Consider the following 25,916-nt stretch of genomic DNA (forward strand, 5'->3'; position numbering starts at 1 on the left):
ACTTTTGCCTTACCTAATTCAGAATCACCTTCTAACTCCCACCCAACATGGCTTCTGTCCTGGCCACAGTACCATAACTGCCCTACTATCCTTCCTAAAAATTGTCAATCTAGCTCGAGACTCTGGACTCTTTGTATCCACAGTACTGCTAGATCTTTCTAAAGCCTTCGACACCATCTTCCATACACACCTTCTCCTTCATCTTACCAACTTTAATCTCTCCCCTAATACTCTATCCTGGTTCTCCAGCTACCTACCTGACAGATCTCAAGCTGTCAAATGGAAGAACCCCTCCTCTTCCTTCTTGCCTACACCTACTGGCGTTCCTCAAGGATCCATCCTCAGACCCATGCTTTTCAACATCTTTATAAATAACCTTCACACCGTCATCCCTGACACTACAGTCATCCAATACGCTGATGACTCTACCTTGGTCTGTGCCACCCCCAACATTCCTGAACTACTGATTAAAACTCAAATAGCGTTTTCCACTACAGAGAACTGGATGCACCAAAACCACCTTTCCCTCAACTCCAATAAATCTAAAATAATAATTTTCCTCCCCTCCAAGGTTTCCTCCTTTGACAAAAACACTTTCAATGTCCTAAGCCAATCAAACACTATGATAGTAGTAGTCCCCTCTGTAAAACTCCTTGGCATTACCTTAGACGAACACCTCATATTCGATCTTCACATTCAACATAACATAAAGAAAACCCACCAAAAGCTAGGTATGCTATATAGGAACAATCAATTTCTTTCCAACTCCTCTAGGCACACCCTGACAATCACCTACCTCCTACCTTCTCTTCTATATGGAGCCCCTCTCCTAACCAATCTGTCCACTTCCAACATCTCTAAACTTGAAGCTTGCTATAATAAGATCTCCAAATTTGCCAGTAAATCCAAAACATCAACTCACCACTGCCTCTGCCTTCAATCTCTGAATTGGTTAGAACTCCCTAACCACCTAGACTATCTCCAACTAACCTGCGCTCACAAATTAATATTCTCCCCTGATAAAATGCCCAGCCTTAAAGAACATTCTTCCCCCTTACATCCCAAACAGATCTCTGAGATCTGAACACCAAAACCTAATCTCCATTCACAAACCCAAACGTCCCGCTGGCCAACTTCTACTCTCCTTCTCTCTAGGTAAAAAATGGAACTCTCTCTCTCCTTCTCTTAGGACTATACCTAACTTTGAATCCTTCAAAAACCAACTCTTCCTACTCCTATCTTCCAAATGGAAATGCTCCTGCTTTCACCCTACATAACTCTTCCCACTAAGCTCTCCATCCTCCTGCTCTACTATACTCTTAACCTTATTCTAATTTCTCTAAAGAACCTGAACTAGCTGACTTTAATAAACTCCAAGCTTGTAAATATTGTGAACTTCCCAAGAGTAAAAAAAAAAATGTGTTTTGCTTTTTTAAATTGTCTCATGATGCATATTACGCTTGCTATTTTTTTTTTGAATGTATGAATCTTATTCTTGTATTTCGTCTCAATCATTATTTAACCTTTTTTGTATTTTGTAACCTTTATTGTACTGTATTGCACATCGAGCTTTTCTCCCCGGGCCTCCACTGAAAATGGGCACTTCTTGGCCCAGTGGACTTCCCCGGTAATCAAACTGAAAATAAATAAATAAATAAATAAAGCACTAAGGAATGCAATAGGCAAAGTCAAGACAATTCATATTTATTTATTTAATATTTGTTAACCGGGAAAGTCCGACTAGACACAAGTCCTTTTTCAGTGGAGGCTCGGGGAGAAAAGCTCCACTTAAAATTAAGCTAATACAACATAGATACAAGTAGACTATAATGAACACAATAAAAACAGAATTAAAATATACAATATGGGCACTTAGCATCATTAAAATGTAGTACTAGATATTTAGCTTTCTGGAATAAAATAAAAATAAGACAGTGGTTAAGTAATACATGCATCTTATTTATAATACAGGAAAATAATCAAATAGATCACCCAAGCACTCTTTATCTGTCAGCAGAAATTTTGTTGTTCTGATGATTGGATGGGAAATAGGAAATTCACCCCAGGGATCACTTCTGTGGCTCTGCTCGACAGGGGCACAGGAAAAAAAAAATTCTTGGGTGGTGAAAGCCAGGGTACCTTTTAGGCCAGGCTTATATAAGCCCTTGGGCCAATAGCCTAGTACCTATGATTAGCAGTGGCTGAAGACCCAGCTGCACATTCTTATATATTCTTGAGCTACATTCTGACTTTTGGTACATTATCAGATTAAATGGCATCTGATAGAGCAGCTCACACATAAAATACGATACACAGAAGCACTACGCAAGAAAATGAAAATGTATGGACCTTGGTTTACTCTGCCTGCAGCAGAAATTCACATAGTAAACTTGTCACTCCTAGCAACTAGCAATGTGAAGTCAAAGCTGAATGAGCCAGCCCATCTCATTAAATATTTATACAATCTCCTCCCTCCTTCTATATTCTCACAGCTTTATGTCATGAATATTAATCAGGGTGCCTGCTACTGTGGGGGATATATTTCACCGGAAAACAGGAAGTGAGTAACTGCAGAAAGTTGAGTTAGAGAGGTTTGTTTCTTGTGTAGACATTACAGAAATACTTAGATTTGTGTGTCTGTTTATCATTCTTCTGGTTTGTATCTCATGCGAGCAGTAGCTGCTTCACTTCCTGAATAGTGCACTGCATCATGAAACTGGAGGTAAGAACTGAGCTAATGAGAAAACTTGCTTTTTGTCAGAGCTGGACTTTTATTTATGAATGGTGTAGTTTGTGTTCTTGGGGCTTTTCTTCTGAAGGGAGCTGCAGAGGGAACTTTTGTAAAATAAAGATCCATTCTGCTATGCATCTGATCCTGATTTGTAACGAACATCATGCTCTCGATTCTAATCTCAGCAGTTTGTGTTGGTGGGGACAGAGCCAGGCTGTTAAAGCTTGAGATAAAGGATGCAGAGTGCACTAAAAACTTCACTGGAAATTGCTTTGCTGTGAATAATTATGTTTGCTTTAAAGGAGCATTGCAAAGGATCACAAAAAGGAAAACCAAAATAGAACTCTGTCCTCTATCGTATCAGAAGAGTTTTTATTTGCCAATCAAAACAATTTCAATTGTTTATATATTTATTGATGAATATATACTTTTATTGTGCTAGAAAATCAGGCAAGCAAATTACTTAGCTCCATGGGCCATACTTTGTATTGTTGAGACTGTCCAAATTCAGCAACAAGTTGTGACACTTAAATAGGGCTTACTAGATGCTTGATCAGGTGACCCCTGACACATTTACCCAGGAAATCTTCTATTACAGATGGGTATGTTAACGTTAGGCTTATTAACACCTAGACTTTAGTTCTTTTTTTATGTTTCCTCACATATATTTGTAAGTCGTAGTTCTGCCTTTTTTAATAATAGAGACTGTTTAGCTTAAAGCAGATTGTATAAAATGGTGATTATAATATGGGAAGGGAGAAACTATTTTTATGACTTTATAGATTCATACAGTAAATAATACATGAACATCTGGTATAACTGTTAAAAGTCAAGCTTTTGATTGTTAACATTAACAACACTGAGACTGAAGCTTCTGGATCAGATTACTTGGCTACACCAAGATAACAGTAATGTGCTTAACATTAAGTGAGTCATGTACAGTGCTGACATGTTTTGTAAAAAAATAATAAAATAAATAAAAGGAAAATAAAGAAAGAATAAAACAAAAAGCGAAATACAGCCAACCAGACTCAAATGTGGGAAACCAATAAAAATAATCTGACCATACAGGACTAATTTACCATAACATTTATTGAATGCTTTCATCTAAATAAAAAGACTTCATCAAAATAACAAAGTATACAGGAAGTGAAACATTTAGAGAATACACAAGTCATGTGATCAAAAGCCACCAGTAAGGATTATTTCTCCTATTGTGTTTCTCTTTGAAAATACAGTTGATGGACACATAATCATTGAACCCTGGTGATCTATCAACAGCTAATTCCATTTGCCAAAATATTTTGTATTTCAGAAAACTATTTTACCAATCACCACCCGACATACCTCTCAACCTCTTAGAGCAAGTAATCTGGACAAATCTAAAAATAATGGGGAGAAAAAAGAACCCAAATAAGGACAGATTTTAAATGTTGCTCTTGCTAGAAAGTTGCTAGAATACCTGTTTTTTGTGTTATCGTGCATTTTCTGAAAGATATAAAGTATGAAACTTAAATGTCTGTCATTATTTAGTGACTTCAATCCCCAGTGGTTTGCCAGAAACATGCAAATTTTATGAGGAACAGACCAAAAATATGTAGCAAAAAATCTGGGCATTCTGTGAAAATCTGGACAGTTGGGAGGTATGTCCCTTATCCTGATGTAGAACCTTCTCTAACACAAAAATCAAAACTTATTGAAATTCATACAAACAGGACCGTGTTTATACAGAGCATTGTTGCTGTCATTTTTCTCTCAGCATACGTGTATTAGTATATTCTGTCTGTAAGCCTTTTCTCAGTCTACCCCACATAGTAAATGAACATGAGGTAAATGTCACAGTTTACAACTAGGGATGTAAGCACACAGGAGAGCTGCAGTGTGACATGAGTTTCTTTATACAGATATCATTTATTGTTTTTGGTTTTGCCATTGCATGGTGGGGATGGGGTTGGAGTGGTGCGTAAGAAGTTTGGGAGAATATCCAATGGCACACTTGTAGACTGTTTGAAGGCAGTGGACATGTGCGGAGTACCAGAACTGTATATTTCCACTCTCTGGTTCTTGGCAGTTTGGTGGAGATACTGGGACATCCATTAGCTGATACTTTAACACCTCCCATAAATGCTGTAGCCTTCACAAGACTTGTACTTGAATAGTGTTTCTGCATAGCAAGTGTGGGCTGAATATGGCAGTTATCAGGCAGAAAAACTTCCATTAATTTTGTGGACATTTGAAGAATGGATCCTGATGGCTAGAGCAGTGTACCATTCCTGCAGACTGTCACTCTAAGGGTGCCAGTCAGGAAGGACTAACAGCACAGAGATTGTAGTAAATGACTATGCTATATTACAGAGAATATGTCTGTATGGAAATGAGTGCCAGTAACAACAGGGGTCATGTCCTCTGCACAGACTATGAACATGGAATCAGTAATGTGTGATAAAGTATGGAGAAGGAGTGACTAGGGAAAAGCTGTGCATATTGAGCATAGACTCAGTGACTGAGCACACAGTCAAGGGTGAGTGAGGCTTCAGCTGACACAGGAAGTGACACAATAGGAGGAGGCTACAGCTCATGAAAACAGGACGTGGAATGTGTCTGTACTGTCAATACAGGAAATGGGGAGATGCAACTGCTGTATATTTCATTGATAAGGCCTAACCATCTTACTTAAAGTACTTTACACAGTTTTGGGGCACACATAGTGTACATTGCAGACATGTTGTGTATGTAACATGCAGACATGTCGTTTGTATGTTACATTACATACACAACTACATTACAATCAACTTGTGATCGCACAAAAAATCCTGCACCATCCTACTAACACTCATATCCTCTCTAATCTGATCTCCCCATATAAAAATCTTACAACACTACGCTCTTCTAATAAGTTACTTATTGCCAACAGTTTATCTAATAACAAAGCGGGTGAGTCACTCTTTTCTAATGTTGTGGGTAGAATCTGGAACAAACTTCCTAGTACACTCACTTCTGTCTCATCTGCACCAATCTTTAAGAAACACCTCAGAGATCACCTACAAATACATTGGCTTTGCCCTGCTCAAAGCCTGATTGAATCATACTTTTCATTCTTCTCCTCCCCCTTTCCTCTCCTGCTTCCAGAACAATCCCCCCTACAACTCTTGAATAATTACGACCCCCCCTCTCTTTTTTACCTGAATCTTTTCCTTCCCATTCTCTTCGTTTTGCTGACTTAATGATTTATTTTTCAAGGGATGCTAATGTTCAAATACTGTAACCTCTTGTCTGATTGTACATGACACCTACTAAAGAACTAATACTTGATTATTTCTCACACCTACTCTAATGAAACCATACATTGTTCACAAATTAATAACTTTTCTTAGTATGTCTTGCTATGTAATTGAAACTAGTCATTTTTTGAATGTTTGAATGTTATAATTTACTCATGCTTGGAGCTTTTTTCCCCAGGCCTCTACTGAAAATGGATATGTATCCAGCTAGACTAGCCCGGTCAACAAATATAAAATAAATAAATAAATAAATAAATAAATAAATTGTTACTGTGGGGAGATTATGCTGCTCCTGCTGCTGTGTAGTTCACGATGAGGCCTGACTTTCTTAGAGTACTTTACACAGTTCTGGGACACACGTAGTGTTACATTGTTACTGGGTGAAGATTAAGTCAGGCCTCAGCAGTGAACTGTACATCAGCAGCACAGAGTACCTTACACAGTTCTGGAACACACATAGTGTTACATTGTTACTGGGGATTGTTAAGTCAGGCCTCACCAGTGACCTGTACATCAGCAGCACAGACTACCTTACACAGTTCTGGAACACACATAGTGTTACATTGTTACTGGGGATTGTTAAGTCAGGCTTCACCAGTGACCTGTACATCAGCAGCACAGAGTACCTTACACAGTTCTGGGACACACACAGTGTTACATTGTTACTGGGGATTGTTAAGTCAGGCCTCATCAGTGAACTGTACATCAGCAGCACAGAGTACCTTACACAGTTCTAGAACACACATAGTGTTACATTGTTACTGGGTGAAGATTAAGTCAGGCCTCACCAGTGAACTGTACATCAGCAGCAGCACAGAGTACCTTACACAGTTCTGGGACACACGTAGTGTTACATTGTTACTGGGTGAAGATTAAGTCTGGCCTCAGCAGTGACCTGTACATCAGCAGCACAGAGTACCTTACACAGTTCTGGAACACACATAATGTTACATTGTTACTGGGTGAAGATTAAGTCAGGCCTCACCAGTGAACTGTACATCAGCAGCACAGAGTACCTTACACAGTTCTGGGACACACATCGTGTTACATTGTTACTGGGTGAAGATTAAGTCAGGCCTCATCAGTGAACTGTACATGAGCAGCACAGAGTAACTTACACAGTTCTGGGACACACATAGTGTTACATTGTTACTGGGGATTGTTAAGTCAGGCCTTATCAGTGAACGGTACATCAGCAGCACAGAGTACCTTGCACAGTTCTGGAACACACACAGTGTTACATTGTTACTGGGTGAAGATTAAGTCAGGCCTCATCAGTGAACTGTACATCAGCAGCACAGAGTATCTTACTTACATAGTTCAGTTATTCAGTCTAAAATGGAGTGTACATATCAGGCTAAAGGGCAGTACAGATAGGGAGTCAATTTAAAAATATGTGATGGTCATACCTACATGCATGCACTGGTAATTAAGGGGAAATAGGAATAGTGAGATGTTTGTGTAAATATTGGTTATGACATAAAAACTAAAGGGGACTATGGGTATGTGATTATTTTTAGACACATAAGATGGTCACATGGATAAATTTGCCTTTCACTACAGCCATGCAGACACATGCACTTACATACAACAAGGCACATTGACGAAGAGAGAATTTGGTTAGGAAGGTTATTATAGGAACCTGGGTAATGATATACACAAACTGCAAGAGAGTATATGTTGGGGTTATAGTTAAATCAGTCCTTGGTCAGTGATATGCACAGAATGAAATGAATGGTAGTATGTTTTGAGAGTTATTGTTCCATCAGTCCTGGGGCACAACATCCACAGTGTTTAGAAAGTTATAGTTCAAACACACAGCAGTGATGCGCACAGACTGAAGGGGTGCACAGGTGCGAGGGTTGTTGTAGAACCCCATAAGTAATGCACACAGACAAAATGGGAAGTATGAAGTGTTGGGTTTTGTAAAAAAACTGGGGTACCATGCCAGAACAAAGGGGAGTTTGTAAAATCTTGGTGTACCACCATTCAGACTGGCCCCGGATCTTCCGGCTGGTTAGGTGTTTTAGTTTGGTTATCATATTCCTTAAAAATTCTCTCAAGTAAGTACAACTTTTTTATTAGCATGAGCATTTTTTTTTTTTTTTTTTTACAACTTCAGTATTGTTGTCAGTATCTGTGCAGTACTTTATTATGTGCCCTTTTCTAGAACATTTAAAACAAACCATTTCAGATGCTAACATTTACTATTTGTTTGCAGGCAAAGAAACATACTCAGTGAGGGCTTAATATTAGCCCTAGGTACATGCACATCTGACTTATAATTTGCTATTTCAGTTAACAATAGACATTCTTCTAAAACCGCTAACGAGACGGTAGATGTGTGGTCACTCTGAAAAAATTCCTTTCTGTTGATGATAGGGATTGCCTTTTTTCAGTTATCTGCAGACAGAATGTACAGACTTTTATTTGCATTTTTTACTCAAGGGTCTAGCTACAGTTCCAAAGTGTACTTTAGGTTGGTGGACAGCACTGGACAGTAGCATATTATGTGCCTCTGCATGTTTAATTTGTGCTTCTTAACTGCAATTACAGGTCAGGCTGACACAGGATAATTTAATGACATTAGGTGTCCTTGAAAATGCACAAAAGCACAAAATTTTATTAAGAGATTAAAAAAACCTTATGTAATTTCCCCATGACAATAATAATAATAGCAAAATGTTCACCAACAGAAAAAAAGCAGGTATACCCAAGTTTTGGTTGCCCAGGAAAAGTTCAGTAAATGGGGAAAACACAGTTTCACATTCTTCAAGTCAACCATTCTCACTGTCACAAAGATTATTTTCCCATAAGAAATCCCTTTATGGGCACAAATGTGTTGAAATGTCTTTGAAAGCAACCTTTTTTACTGCAGGAATGATTTCTTTGGCCAGTACAAATCTCTGTATGGACATAGTGTTTAACTGTTCAATACTCAGCTTGTCACTCAGGTTGCAGCATGTTATCTGCAACTTTAAGGATAAAATTCCTTTCTGTTATGGGGAAAACCAACTTAGACTCCTTTAGAATAACACATTTCAGACATTGCAGTGATAAAAAGCTATTCTTCTGTCAACTGTGGTTCATCAGTTCATGTGAAATTAGCTCAGCAATCCAGCCTGTAAGTAAGAGGCTTTAGCTTCAAGTTGTATCAGCACATAAAGTTTTATTTTCTTTGTTTCAAACCAATTAAAATTTGCTTCTTTCAGTCAGTGCAGTGTTATTTGATAAACCAGCCATAATCAAATGTTATACTTATCTCTTTAGCCAAATGATAACAGTTATTAAATCAAACAGTACTTTATACAGCAGTTAGTCTACTAGGGTACTGAGGTTATGTCCTTCTCTCTTTCTGTGCACTGTGACAAATCCAAGCAACGTTGTAGTGTGTTTGCAGTGCTGACGCAGTGTGAACCCCTTCACCTTAGAACTCTTACATGCAGTACAGACCTCTCTTCCACTTTTTAACTCCAAGGCTTAGGAAATCTCTCTGCCTATTCCTAGGTCTGCCTTAGTCTTTTATTTAGAACTTCTCCATCTTATCCTCTGTTGACCTGGGTGATGGGAAATCTACTTTTTCAAGAAGTAGCCACCATAATAATAGCTCTAGATACAACTGTTACTTATTAATTGCTATGGAAATGGTTTACCTGTCTGTTCCAGACTGCCTTCCTACCTCAGACTCTCTGACGCACACTCCTCTGTAGAGTTCCCTGGTTCAGTCATTATTCACTAACATATATTGCTATATCTATGTCTATATCTATAGCTATCTATCTGTCTGTAGTGTGTGTGTGTGTGTGTGTGTGTGTGTGTGTGTGTGTGTGTGTGTGTGTGTATAATCATTTGTTTTAAGTTTTACTGGCTCTTGTGTGCATCTTTTCCCCATTTTGAAGGTATTTCCTATCTTTTCCTGTTAAAGTTATGTTGACGTTAACTACAGTGTTCTTGGAATGCATGTTGTTGATGGTGAGATTTTGAAGGCTGTGAAGAAGATGGCATCTTATGACTAAATGTGTAGTCTATGTAGCCTGTACTAATTGCTTGTTATGCAGTACAGTGGAATTGATGCATGGGTAAATAACAGTCTTATTGGTCACTGTCCATTATCCATTTTATAAATGCACATTTGTTACAGAAATGTTAGCATGGCTTGTATTGGTTTTTATACTTGCATATAAATTGTTATATTGGGAGTAAATGAGAACATCTTATCATTCTTGTTATAAATTCACTCCTGAATCTGCATTTTCACAAACCATCACTAAATAGGAAGAAAGGAAATTAATTATTTTTAGCGGATTGGTAACCAAGACACCTTAATCAGTTTTGACACAGTTGTTAAAATGCTTGATGAAACAAAGTAATGTCATCAGTTTATACAGTGAACTGCAGAACAAATAAATTATTTGTGTTTTCAGGTGCCAGAAAGTTTTGAAGATGTTGCTGTTGAATTTTCAAGGGAGGAGTGGGAGATGCTGAGTGAAAAGGAGAAGAAGCTACACCAGGAAGTGATGGTGCAGAACTTCGATCACATGATAGATGTCGGTAAGGAATTCTCAGAGTCGTATCTTTATACAGATTCAGATATTATTCATATATCTCTGCAGTGCAGCATTCACATGTTATTCATATATCTCTGCAGTGCAGCATTCATGTTATTCATATTTCTTTGTGGTATAGTATTAAGTCTTAAATGATAAACTGGTGTACTTTACAAAGGATTCATTCAGTAACATGATAATGCAGTGAACCATTTGGCAACATTACACAGGCAAGACATCATTCTTAGAGCTGCACCCTTTCTTGACGAGGTACACATACATGTAAGAATGTTGTGCATTTTGAAATCATAAAATCAGTACAAGGATTTGTTGAAATGTTGGTTTGGTTCTGAGTATTAAAATTCTGTGTGCTTCTTAAATTGTATCTGTTTTTTTCATACTAAAAACACAAACCAGGCCACACTAAAGTGGCAATAAATAAAACTCCTACCAAAACAAACACAGCTGCCACAAGGGAAATGGAAAATGATGAATAAAACAGCAGCTTTAGCGTCCAACACTTTTAATATGCTTTCATCAACAGACTTCTTCAGGAAACAAATCACAGTCAAAAACAAACCCCGGGATTCAGCAAGCTCTGCACGGCGTGCAGGGATAGTGCAAGAGCTGCTGGAGGCAATATGGCAACTGAGGGATCAGGAACAAGCTGCTGGGACATGCACGAGCGCTCCTGTACTATTCCCACACGGACACAGCTCCTGCATGGATACAGCTCCTGTATGCTAATTACCCCATTTGCAGGTGAAAACCATGCAAATGAGGTGAATTAGCAAACCAGGAAGCTGGCAGCCATCTGTGCAGGAGTAGTGTAACCTGCAAAAATGTCTTCGGCTAGTAACCAAGTACATTTCTGCAAACTACAAAACGAAGCCATGACAGCTCCAAATAGTAATGCCTTTTGGCTTTTCTCGATTAGGGTTCGCCACAGCAGAACTCCGGTCCGCTAATGATTGGCAGTGGATTTTTACGGTGCCCAACCTTGGGTGTATGTAATGTGGAAGGCATGCCAATGGCCAAATATATGGCCATTGGCATGGAAAATAGGTTCAAAATAACAAAAAATAATTTTTACTTTTTTTTTTTGGCCGATTTTGGCCTTTTAAGCAGGGTGTGCAAATGGGATAGAACTGAATATAAAAGTAAAACGTTGAAAAAAAAAATCACAATTTTGCTATTATAGTCAATGGCAGGCAGAAGACAACAAGGCCACTGAATAGTGGTTGCTAAGGGGGAAGGGTCAGTGTCAGACTTGTAACTAGGCATTAGCAGTCAATTCTATGCAAGTGAGGAGAATGATACTAAATCGCAGATTTCCCCCTCATTGCTATCCAGCACCTAGCCGTGTAGGTGCAGGAATACCATGGTGCAAGCCTAAGAGTTAGCTGACATCATAGAGGGTTGTGTCAGGCATACTGTAAATGTATTAGAGCTCTGTGGCTTGGGTTTGCCCTTATCTTAGCAGAGATAAGGAAGGGGGTGTGTCTGAATCTGCCTAGCCGTCCTTACATTGCCTAAATAGGTGTGCACGCCGCGCACTGGGTTTAAAAAAAAAAAAAAATTAAACCAGGAAATAGCAGCTCCGTTCACATCTGAGCACTGGGTTTGCACGGCGTACCTCTGGGCTTAAACAGGAAGGCAATGGGAAGGGGAAACGGCAGTAAGAAGGTGATCAAGGAGAACTAACATAGCTGGCAGGTGAAATGTATCAGAATCGGCCAATTACACAGGCAGCAGCCTAGCCCGGCACACTTCTGTAAAGTATGCAAACACCTTTCTCTCTGGTTTTTCCCTCACAAACTCTACACCACCGGTGTACACAAACGGGGACATTTTACCTAACAAAAGCAAAAAAAATGATAGGGGCTGCTTTTGCTTTCATAAATCAACATGTGGAAGAGGCTGAGGGTGGTGAGGATGAGAATGCTGGCAACCAAACCACAGTGAGGAGAAGGAGAAGAGTTTACAGACCCAGGGTAACTTACAGGGGCTACATGAGCTGGAGATAGTGGAGCACTATAGGGTGGACAGGGACCTCCTACAGCAAATTGTTGAGCTGTGCTGGCCACGCCTCACACACAGAACCAACAGGGGAAAACCTATCTTAGTGGATACCAAAGTATGTGTAGGCCTAAGAATACTAGCCACAGATACTTTCCAAAGGCCAACTGGGGATATCATGGGGATCTCACAGGCATTAGCATCCAGGGTACTCCACCAGTTCCTGGATGCCACGTCAGCACATGCCGGTGAGCACATATATTTCCTCAACACCCGTGAGGCATTGATATGCATCTCTTCCACCAAATAGCAGAATAACCTGAGGTATTGGGTGCTATAGAATGCATGCACATACACATCAAAGCACCACCTGGTGAGCAGGGTAGAATCTACATAAACCGCAAGGGCTTCCCCTCCATCAACTGCCAGGTCATGTGCGATGCCCAGGGCATTGTAATGAATGTGTGTGCTGGCAGCCCTGGAAGCTATCACAACTACCACATCTGGCATATGACACATCTGTACCAGAGATTTCCCAATGGGGACATCCCATATGGCCACCTAATGGGGGATGCTGGTTACGCACTGGAGCCGTGGCTGATGACACCCATCAGAAATGCGCACACACCCGAACAAGAACTCCATAATGAGGCAAACGCACAGACCAGAATCATAATAGAACATGTGTTTGGGATGCTCAAGTCACGGTTCCGATGCCTGGACATATCTGGTGGGGCCTTGCAGTACTCACCAGCTACATGTACCCAACTGTCATTGTATGTGCATATACACAATATGATTCTGTGGAAACAGCTGCAGCAGGAACAGCATGGGGCAGGGCCATACAGCCCCCCACCATTGCCAAGGCCAGCACAGGCACAGAGTGACTCGGAGGAGGACAACCTGAGCCTGCCCCAGTAGGCAGAAGGAGGTGTGCCCAGTATGCCCAGGCCTTGGCAAAGAGGCAATGCATAGCACATATACTGACATGGTAGGAACCCAGGGACTGACACCTCACTCCAACTCGCACAAACAGTAAAAGGGATGCCAAACATGACACACTACCTGTGCTTAACCATGTATAGGGAGTAGGGTCTATATTAGAACATTGAAGTTTCCTAGGGAAAAAAAATTGCTGTTCCAAAACACATACACACATCACAAGCACACCAAACAGCAATCCACACACATACACCTACAATCTTACACCTAGCCCTACACTAGACTATACACACACCACTAACTATCCACTTACCTTAACCCAAACCCTAACTCTAAGGTCCGTCACTATCGCACACTCACCTCACCAGCACCCTAATCCTAACTCACCTACCCCGCCCTAACCCTCATGTCCACACAATCGCATACTTACCTGACCCGTGCCCTAACCCTAACTCACCTAACCCATCCTAACCTTCACGTCCACACAATCGCACACATACCTAACCCACACTCAATCGCACACTTACCTGAACCCGACCCATAACTTTCCACCACAGCGCTGAAAATACCGAAGCAACATAAACGGACAACCTAATTCTTTCCCTAGGAAAAAATTTGGTTTTCTGTTTCAATATTTTCAGCTTTTGCTGAATAGGGTTAGATATTAGAACATTCGAAGGTTTGAAACTTTGATGTTCTATTATAGACCCTAGGGAGTATACTATGTGCATCCGACATAGCCAGCCCTCCAGCACCATCCTCAATACTGGCACAGGCACAAGGTATGTCACACTCACTATCAATTGCTGAATTGCTACCTGTATCTATGGTATGGATGTGAGCATGTTAGGGAATCGGGTGGCTGAATGGGATAGCAGCAGATAGTAGACACCTATATCAGCAGCATGAAATCCTTAACAAATACTGGTGTCAACATAATAGGCAGTACTAGACAGGGTGACAAAACCCACTGCAGGACATGTGGTGGGCCAGATGTGTGTCCATAGGACACACACATGCCAGTCAGGGAGGCCCACATACCCAACAACAGTCTCAGCCAGCAGGACAGGTGTAGACAAACACAAAGAAAGGCTGTGCTAAGGCCTCTGATTGATGGCTATGGAAAACAACCCCCCCCCCTCCAGACTTGCACAGACAGACTACAACAGGTCAGGCAGTGGGATGTTAGTTTTGAAGGGTAAGAAGTCTGAAACTGAAATGTAGGTCAATAAAACCTAAGAACTGTAGTACACTGATATGCCTCTAGTCAGCATGACAGGTTAGAATACAGAATGAAATGGAGTACCTGAAATACCAGTACAGTCATAGCAAATGTGTACAAGTGTCAGGTGTGCCCCCCAATCCTATGTAGAACTGTAGTAACATGTACATGTAGGTATAATAACAGTGGAGCACAGATTACCTAAGCTGGCCAAAGTAGCAGGATAGTTTGTAGCACATGTACAATATGCAGGGCTCTGTGTGTTAGGTTGTTGTGTGTTGTATATTGTATGAAAGTGGTCAGCATGTAGGTATAGAGGGTTGTGTCCTGGTGGCCAAGGGCCAGTACTGTCGATGACAGGGCCAAGTTCTCATAACTGCAGTGCCAAACACAATGCATCCCAGCAAGACACAATCCAGCAGTAATCCATACTAATTGTTCGGATGTAATATCTGTCACCATCTGAAAGATGGACATGTCATGAATTTGGGCCCAGACATACAAATCGTACACAGGTGGTAGTACTCTAGACAGAGAGTGTATAAAACGTTACTGTCAAATGGACACACCTTTGGAAATGTGCATACAGGTTAGCAGCACATTAGTTGGCTGTGTAGTATGGAATACTGATGTAGTCTGGCCAAACACTGGCAGACCATAAAAGGCACAGGTATGAAGTACTGAGCAACTGCTGATATCCCTGCACAAGCCTCCTTAAGCGGAATGCCCCACTATCTGTGAGTCAGCTGCAGGTAGCTTCCATAGCACACATGCACCCAGCTCACCCCACTATCAGCCACAGGTACCTCACAGGTCATATCCCTGCTGTTGGGAATGAGTACAATATGACCCCCACCTCTGTATGTGAATAGCCGCAGAATGCAGCATGCTGAAGAGGTGTCCCATGCAGGTGTGTCCCTAGCTGTAAGCAGCACCCTGCCAGCATCCACACCAATAGATCGATAAGGACAGAAACTATTGACATTAACACCTTGCACATCTACCCTGTCACCCCAGGGGAATATAGTAGCTTGCAGCCTGGGACTGTAGGAATGACACACTGCACCGGCCTGCTACAGATGGCCTGCATCACTAACAAATGCCCTACAGTCCTCTGTCAAAGGCCTGTGTCTCACTCGTACTGCCATTTTGAATTTCTCCAAGTCTTTTGGGTTTCTAATACCATGACGGGAATGGACCCCATTCCTAAGTCAAAGTACGATTAAAGTTCATGAAATTAGTATTGTTTCACTCTTTGATGTTAGCCAAAAGTGCTCTTCGCAGCACCCGCAATGTGCCCAGTAATGACTCCTTCTGCAATTCGTACGGTGTTACATGAATTGGTAACATATCTAAATAGGATTGTAAATTTTTTTTATAAGACCAGTTGCTCCTACTATTGGAACTGTCTGGGTATCTTTCTTCCACATACTTCGATCTGCAGGCAGAAACAAGAGCTATTTTATGACTTTGTGTCTCTCTGTACGCAAGACACTGTAGTCACTAGGTGTGGTGAGATCAATGCTACTTTTGTCTTCTTTTCTTGGACCACCATATCCGGTTTTCTAGCATCTATCTTTTGGACTGTTGGTATTCGGTGACCCTATGTGATGTAAACTTCCTCATTTTCTATGAGTCTCTGTGGCTCATGTTTCCAGTGTTTTTCAGCCACTTCGATACCATAATGTTTGCACAATCTCCAGTGTAACAATCTCGCCACATTATTATGCCTTTCAGTATACAGTCCCTCTACCATTAGAGAGTTGCAACCAGCAATAAGGTGTGTGACTGTTTCCAATTTGGTTCCACAGAACCTACATATGTCTGTTTCTCCCACATGTTCAATGGACTTAGTAAACCAGCGTGTATGTAGCCCACTATCTTAGGCTGCCAATATTAACCTTTCATTTTTTGATGTAAATTCACCTCTCCTTTAACCATTCCTACATGAGGCTCTTCCAGACGTTTTCTATACTTGCAACTATATTTATGTTTTTTCCACATTTCATATCTTCTCACCTGGTCCTTCACCTTATATTCTTTCTTTTGTTTTTTAGCACATTCAGTTACTGCCTGTTTTTTATCTACTTCTGGTATAATTTCCATTCCTGCTTGACGTCTATATGCTTCTGTCAAATTAAGCAGAGATGTCATCTTAGATTTATTCTCTCATGTTTCAAAACTTTCACCACATTTAGATCTTGTGAGGTTAGTAGATATGTGTGGAGTCCCACGATTGCAGATCTGTACATGTAATCAGTTTCAAGGAGGCTCATCCCTCCTTCAGAATGGGTAATATATAATCTTGGTATACACTGATTTTTATAAATCATTTGGTGAGCATGAAGAATCTTTCTTGTTTTAATATCCAATCTATCCAACACTTTTTGGGGCCAGTCAATCACTCCAAAACTAAGTTAGGTCAGGAAGAGCAAATTGATTTATAGCTTGGATCTTGTTCCTAGGTGTCAATGATGTTTTTGGGATTAATTTAAGTTTTCTAAAGTACTCCTTACCAAGCTTTATTCACATTTGTTCATGTTTTATTGCTGATCCTTCATCATTTCCCAAGTATTTATACACCCCCTCTTGCTCAAGTTCTTTTATATCACATTCTTGTCCCAAACTAATTTTTTCCTGGTGCTGCAATTTTCCTTTTTTAAAGGTTGCTTTTGCACATTTATCAAGACCAAATGACATTCCAATATCATCTGAAAAAAGTTTTGACAACCTGCAGCTATGCTTTCAGTTCCTCATTTGATGAGCTATACAATTTTAAATCATTGACAAAGAGAAGATGAGAAGTTATTAGACTTTGTTGTTTTATAGAAGCCAAATTATAGTCATGGCCTAAGCGATTAAGTAGACAGCTTAATGGGTTAATGGCAAGGCAGAATAGCAAGGGTGACAGAGAGTCACCCTGGAATTATCCCCCTTTGAATTTTTATCCCTGGGATAATAATCTGTCCTTTATCATGGCTTAATTGCAAAGTGGTCTGCTACTGTTTCATGGTTACTGTAATGTAGTCACTCAGTGTAGTGTAGGGTGTATCTTATACATTTTTAAGCACTCTTATCCAAGAATGTGGGATACTATCAAATGCTTTTTTGTAGTCAGTCCATGCCATTAGGTTCTTCCTCTTCTTACAATTCTCCACTATAACTTTAACAACAAATTATTCTTTGTTCCATAGGACTTTCTTTTATTGCCCTTTTGTTCTACTGCCATAATTGAGTTTTCTTCTAAATGACTGTAAACTCTATCTGCGTCAATTCCCGTGTATATTTTGTACGTCGTCGGAAGACAAGTTATTGGTCTATAATTTTTAGGGTAGCTTGCAGGTTCACTCTTAAGTAAGAGCATTGTTTTTCATGTTGTTAACCAGTGCGGTGTCTGTTCAGGGTGAGCATATAAGTAGTTCTTACTCATGGCTAAATCCTCATGCAAAGAAGTTAATATGGTAAACCAAAAGTTAGGTACTGCATCTGGGCCTGGGGTTTTCCAGTTAGAGGCTTTTCTCAACTTTATTTCAATCTCTCTGGCTGTTATTTCATCCCATTTCATATCCTGTACCTTTAAACTTCTTATTCTTTCTTTTACTTCTTCTATCCATTTAGCATCTTTGTTATGTTCCACAGGATCTTCATAGATACTTCTCCAAAATGTATCCACTTCCTCTTTTTTTGGCGGTCTATCAATTCCTTTTACCTTATTTCCCAGTTCTCTATAAAACATTTTTGGGTCCTCAGTAAATTGTTTATTTTGTGCTTTTCCCTTATATTTATCTTCATATCTTCTAAGTACTGCCAATGTATGTTATCTCATGGACTCCCAAAAAACAACATAACACAGTCCACAGAACACAAATGCAAGGCCATGTTGACAAATCCCAGTAGCCTGTCCACCATGTCCTACTGCATGAAGTGTGGACCAACCCCTAAATACTGCTGGTATGAAGTTATAACTATAGGGATACTTGTCAGATAACGTTTGCATAATGTTCGGAAGAGGATAGAATAACGGGGGGGGGGGGGTAGAAGCATGGACGCCATGGAGTGTGTGAAGTCTGAAACTCATGTGAGCACATACTATCCCTGCCTGCAAACACAGGAATGGGTGGCTACAAACCTGCTCGTAAACCACATTGTGAAGGAGTAATGACAAGAAATATGAGCCCTCCTTCTGGGTTATCTGTGTGAATCTGTACAGCTGTGAGGTATGGCACAGCAGGATATGGCCATATTGTCATATCAATGGATGTACAAGCATGGGATCCTCAGCCACCACAGTACCAAGGTGCTGGACCATTTACACAGACCCATCAGCAAGTGTCTGCAGCTCCCCCTCCAGAATGGCATGATTGTACAAGGATATGTAGGCTGCAGACCACAGTACTGGACACAGCTTCATTCATCTTGTGTTCCCCAGGAAATTACTGAAACCATATATGTATACCTGTCAATAGTTGATGACATAAAACATCACAGTGTAAAACAGTCCATATGTCTGAATATCTCTACTAACACCAAAACCATGTAGCAGAAGCAGCACAGACACAATTAGTTACAGTATCCCGCTATCTTTTGCCCATTGTGACCCCATATTGTCAACTGATCTACAGATTTCCTGCAGAAACAGGTTGCTAGCTGTAGGTGTAGAACACAAATGCCTCCACTGGAGTACAACTTACCTGGAATGGATTCACACATCCAGTACCGAAGGTCATAATGGGCATGCTCCCACACATGAAGCCGATGTCTGGCAACAACAGTGGACTATACATATCTGTCAGTCACATATGTTTGTGCACACACTCTACATTGCACACCAGTCATGCTTTGCACACACATTGGATAGGAATACACACACGTATCCAAGGGCAACACACTATAATAGTTCAAACATACACATACATAGATGTGGGGAAGAGAGTGATAGACAGTGACAAAGAGCTTCCCATCATGAGGCCTGTCCCACCCAGCACACATCCAATTGGCCAATACCACATGATGTGCAAATGTCAATCACTGTAGACATTTGATTCTGGTATCCCTCAGCACTATAGTGCCTGTGGTGCTTGTGATAACTGTGTAATATGACTATACAAGCCATTATTCATCTAGCAGTTGTATGCACGTTCCTGTTAAATGTAAACCTGTGTGTGACTGAGTGTTGTGTGTGTGCTTCCAGACGAATGGTTTATGGCCCATGCACACACACTGCACTCCCCATTGCCCTACTTTGGCAAGCCTGCTGATGTAATTCACCTTGAAATACACCTTTGGTAAAGGAGTAGCCCTATAAGCTACGTGACATGTGCTATAACTTTGTAATGCTATAGTGGGATGTACTAGTTAGGTAGGAGTTCTAATCCCAGACATGGCAACTGTGTGTGTGTGTGTGTGTGTGTGTGTGTGTGTGTGTGTGTGTGTGTGTGTGTGTGTGTGTGTGTGTATGCGTTTGTCATCAGTATCCTGTATGGAGGTAGCAGGACTCATTGTGGGGTGGGTTTTGCAAATTTCTTATATCGAGTACCTACTATATGTCACAATGTCCACCTTATAAGGACAACAGATGTCAAACAGCAGAGAGGCTGGTGTAGACAATCCATACCCCTACATGTGACATTATGGATAGGGGAACGATATAGGCAACCCTTGTATTACCCAGAGAACACTCTCCACCCATGTCACATACACAAACACACTTGGCTAGGCAACAACCACTATGTTGGTAGTTCCCTGCATACTGCCCACAGATAGTAACTGCTGTGTGATTGCAGTGGACTACAGAGGACATGGCAACCCTGTTCCATCCCTGCAATAGGCAAATAATTGCTTACAATGGTCCTTTGCTATGTTCCCCACTGGATGCCTGCAACAACTGTAGAGTCAGCAAATGTAACCTACAAATGAAATACCATGCCTTATACACATGCCCTGTATGGACAGATGCCACTAACACCAGTGAATACCTGTATCATGTTGTCAATGCAGGTACAGGATCAACCTCCGTTCCATTTCCGGTTCTCACCACGAGGTCAGGGATGCTACATCAGATGTTAACAATCTGTCCACACAACATGCCTCAGACACCCAGGTATACTTCCACATGTCACAGAACATGCATGTGGGACATGTGCAGATCACAGACATCATCCATGTTATGGAATATAGAACACATACATGGCATGCATTGCACAGCACTGGCCACCTCCAATAGCAACCCAGGTGAGTGGATGGTGAATACAGTACCCACCTGTGTGGGCCAATCCAGGGACTACACCGCTGAGCCACACTGCAGACCATTGTCATGTGGCCTGATGCCAAGGTATACACTTTGCCTAGCCTTATACAGCCTTCTGGCAAAGCACAGTCAGCTACTACACACCTGTGAAGCAGTGAACCCATGCATGTCAGTATTGGCAAATTTGTGTCTGTGCGTGTGTGTGGAGATTAATGATTTGGAAGCCATTCATACTCACTACACCTCCATTGCCTTACTGAAGCAATGCCTTCTGATGTCAGTCACCTTGACATACCCTTTGCCCATATATCAGCCTGATAACCTATGTGGTGCATGTGATACCTGCTTAGTACTGTAATGTAGCAAACTTGTTAGTTAGGACCCTTCCAACTGCGATAATGTGTGTGAGTCCCTGAGAGGGTGTGGCTGTGTCATCCTTGACACCTCTTTTTGTGGACGGGCACATGTACTACACTTACCTTCTCCCTCCTTTATCACTGTTACTGATGTCACTCACCTTCAAATATACCTTTAGACAGCTCTCCAACATGTAAGCTCTATGGCGCATGCAATAACTGCATAATATGTAATAGCAATACATAAGCAGGGGTTTGAAACCCCGTACTGGTAAGTGTGTGACACAAACATGCTTAGATCTTACTCTCCTACCCCTTCCTTTCTTTGTCTCTGTCTCTCTCACTCCCTCTCTGGTGGGTATGGAGAAGTACACCTGCTTTGCTTAGGCAGCAGCTTGTGTTTTGTAAGTGATGCTCATGATCAGCTGATGGCCTGTGCACGAATTGCAGTCCCCCACTAGCTGATTGCATGTGGAACAGCTGTGGTAACATTCCCATAGCCAATCACATGGAAACACACTCCTATAACTAGGAACATCATGTGGGTGCTGGCCCTTTTCATTAACTATGAGCAGGAGTGTAGGACTTCATGTCGGCCTTTGGCAAACAGCATCACAGAGGGTAGTGGGATGTACCTCTTACAACATACACTGTGGAGACAGGCCAACAAACAGGTTAGGGATGTTCCAGACATGAGGACAGGATGTAAGTCTTGCTCTTCTATGTTTGAAGTAATGTTGGTTTAACAGAGATTGTATGTATATGGCTGGTCTCCATGATTTAATACCTGTCATGACAGTGTTATGTAGTTGGGGAAACTCCCACCTGTTGGGCTATCTGCAGACTGGCCAGTGTTTGGACTCTTACATGTGTTGTGTTACTCACACATTTACTATCTTTAGATATGCAGTAGCATACTCTGAGGATTGCAGTCAGTACATGGTGACATCCATGTGTGTTACTGACTTCATATCCCTCAGAAGAGATATGTCACAACAAACCCTGTTACACCAGTAAATATATGGGTTTATCACAGCAACATGTCAATATTGGCCCTGTGTTTGTGCCTCAAGCCACAACTCTGTCAACTTTTGTACATGTGTCATGCAGTAGGAGGTGCATATGTTCAGTACATCATTATTTACTGACATCATACCTGATAACAAGCCAGTGAGATATCAGACTGCTATACATGTTATGTACAGTAGGGCTTATATTTGAGGACAAACCGTGAACATTCTGTTGTAGTGTGTACAGTAGTGCGGTCTGTGTACTTATGGTGATTGGCGACAGAGTGTGTATTGTGAATGTGTACCTTGGCCTGTGTACAGACTGTGGTAGATGTCATTGTTCTTGGCCCTGTTCTGTCTGATGTTGCATGCTTCTCCAGTGTATGGTACCCTATCGGCGTACATGTTTGTAGGGCCAAACCGACACATGTCCAATACCGCAATCAGACATCAGAATACACTGTGTATTGGCCCAATATATGTAGGGTTAGTATGTGAGGGGCACATATGAGGATGGTGTTGATCACACAGTCCATGTACTGTAATATTAAGCATGCTTATCATATGTGACTGTGGCTGTGTTCAGATTGGTTGTGGATATACGCTTTCACACAGGTGTCTGTTACATGTCTGTAGAGCCTGCTATATTTGCAGGTACATGTGTATTCCCCCATAAGAAATGTAGGCTAATGTTGTGGCAGTCTGCCTGTAGTTTGCACAGTGCTTTGTGACATGCCTAGCAGCTCAGTGTACTTACCCAGTGTGATGTTATGTCCAGATATTTGTCAGATGTACTGTTGCCGGGCCATCATAACTGTTGTGTATTTCTGACAAACCAGTGGGATGCTGTACAGATGTATGTCACTAGCTAGTGGGTAGTATGTGGGCTTGTGACCTCTGCTCATCTGGTTATTATGTGTCAGGATAGACAGGAGTGTGTGAATGCATAAACTGTGTGAGCTTATCTATTCCAGTATTTTCATGATATCCCCATTTACATAGCTGTAAACATCCACTTTGTCAGGCTTGGTCCACACGTCTTGCACTAAGGGGTTCTGTGTATACCTCTGGACTGACCAGAGACTGTCCACATGTATTGGTCATATCTCTGCCATGTTCCAAAGGATCATTACTGTGATATCTGTGGTACTGCACTATGATGATCTTATTGTCCATGTTGGAGTGAATGACTTGAGATGTACCTCCCTGGACTACATGAAAAGAGACGTGGAAGAGCTCCCAGATCATGTGGCCCAGGCAGGTATGACCCTAGCCCTGAGTAGCATCCTGCCTTTGCCCAGAATGATACCAGAGTATAAGGACAAAATTATTGACTTCAACAATTGGCTAAGCTTCTGGTGTCATTCAAAGCGGATCCAGTATCTGTCTGCCTGGGACGACATGATTGACAGACCACAATGCTTTGCCAAAGATGGTCTGCACCTGTTGCCCCTGGGATTCAGGTTACTGGCTAAGGCTCTTGCCAACTCTATAGTGCCTTTTTTAGGCAAAGTTCAAAGGACAAAACCACCACCATAACAGGTACATGCATGCAAAATTGGAAGGTAATGCTACTCAATGTTAGAAGTCTAAACCTCAAAATGCACTCTCAAGGCACTCCTAAAAACGGAGAACATTGATATCTTGCAGTAACTGAGACCTGGTTCAAGGCTCCAGAGAGCACCCCTGCAGTACCAGGCTACAACTCGTACCACACTTTTCGGCCACCAAACCAGGACCAAAGCACTAAAGGTGGAGGAACGTTCATATTCATCAAGGATATTCATGACACCAGGCTAGTTGCACAACACAATGCATTTGAAATTCTCCAGGTGCATCTGAAATTCTCCAGGTGCAACTACCACTAGGTAGGACTGCAGTCCAAAATGTAGCTTGCTACAGATCCCTCACCATGCCCCAAGATTCTCACTACACCTTTCTAAACATACTGGAAAATGTTAAGATACAACCAAACACCCTAATACTGGGTGATTTCAACTACCCTGCCATTAACTGGGAAAACTACTTGTGTACACACACCTTTGCCCAACAGTTCTTGGAATTCATAAATTCCAATGCCCTGGATCAATTAATCTATAGTCCCACCAGGGGCTCCAATATCCTAGACCTGGTCATTACCAACATGGGAAATCGATGCTTCACAACCATGGTCACCCCTACGTTGGTCAGGTCTGACCATAAGCTAATCACCCTTGACATCCACATCCCTCCCCCACCCCACAGTAAGGAAACCTCTGTAAAAAAACTTCTCCAAAGCCAGCTTCATGCTACTCAAGTCAGAAGTGACAAACCTCATGACACCAATGCAGATGGGAACTGGAAGTTCAACTGCTGAATCCTACACTAGGGCACTGTATGAGCACGTCCACTGGTGCATGAATCGGGCCATCCCAAATAGAACCAAGATGCTCTCCTCCAAAAAAAGGAAGCCAATATGGTGGTCCTCTGCCATTAACAAATTTTACAACAAAAGGAAGAAACTGTTGCAGAAAAGAGAAAAATCCCAGGATGCAAAAACTACCTTACCAGCCTCAGTAAGAAGCTAAGATCCCTCATAAAATTTTCCAAAGCTAGTTATGAAAATAAAATTGCCAAATATTCCAAAGACAACCACAAGGCATTCTATAGCTATGTCAAGAATCTAAATGGCAATGCTCAAATCTGCTCTGAGCTACAACAGAATGGCATTAAAAATATTGATCCCAAGGATATTGCCAATATCCTGGCAGATTGATTCAGTGCCAACTTCACCCCCCCTCTCACCCCTAAGGGCCTATCTCAATACCAAAAGATTGCCAAATTCTGGTAATAACAGACAAACAGGTAAAAACCGCTCTCCAAAGCTAAGAATACAGTATCCATGGGACCAGATGACATCCCAGGTTGTGTACTACATGAACTACAAAATGAACTGGCACCTCACCTAACTGTTATGTTTAATCATAGCCTTACCTCAGGCTTCATGCCCACTGAGTGGCACACAGCTACAGTTATCCCACTCCACAAGGGGGATCCACCTTGGATCCTGGGAACTACCGCCCCATCAGTCTGATGAGCTTGATCTGCAAGGCCGTGGAACGTATGATCATGAAACTTATAAACAAATACACTGGCAACCTTCAAACACTGGACCCCTCCCAGTTTGTGTTTGTGAAGGGCCGATCTTGTCTCCTGAACCTGATTGACTTTTTCGAATCAGTCTCCAGAGCTGTGGATGAAGGTAAGGTGGTCCACACAGCCTATCTGGACCTCGGCAAGGACTTTGACACCATCCCCCTTTCTGGAATCATAGATAAACTTACTAAGCTGGGCATTTAATCCCTACATCACTTGATGGGTTGCCAACTGGCTTACTGACAGAACCCGCACTGTAAAAGTAGCCAACTCCAAATCCAGCTCCATACAAGTGACAAATGGAGTACTTCAGGGTTCAGTCCTGGGAACGCCCTTGTTTGGCTTCTACTTCTTTGAAGTACAGGCCAACACTAAGGGACTCTGGCTAACAAGGTTCGCAGATGACTGCAAACTGGGAGCCATTAT

At 41.5% G+C, this 25,916-nt stretch overlaps 1 long non-coding RNA gene across 1 annotated transcript; it reads left to right on the plus strand.

Annotated features, from left to right (window-relative positions):
- The first annotated feature begins 2,552 nt into the window (after positions 1–2,552).
- On the plus strand, positions 2,553–25,258 carry LOC122798929. The gene is made up of 4 exons (XR_006364352.1): positions 2,553–2,722; positions 10,437–10,563; positions 11,688–11,690; positions 25,247–25,258. It is a non-coding gene; the product is annotated as an uncharacterized LOC122798929 (long non-coding RNA).
- The last annotated feature ends 658 nt before the right edge of the window (positions 25,259–25,916 follow it).

The sequence above is a fragment of the Protopterus annectens genome, chromosome 3.part1 (genome assembly GCF_019279795.1).
Source record: "Protopterus annectens isolate FY-2018-M chromosome 3.part1, PAN1.0, whole genome shotgun sequence".
Lineage (NCBI taxonomy): Eukaryota > Metazoa > Chordata > Ceratodontiformes > Protopteridae > Protopterus > Protopterus annectens.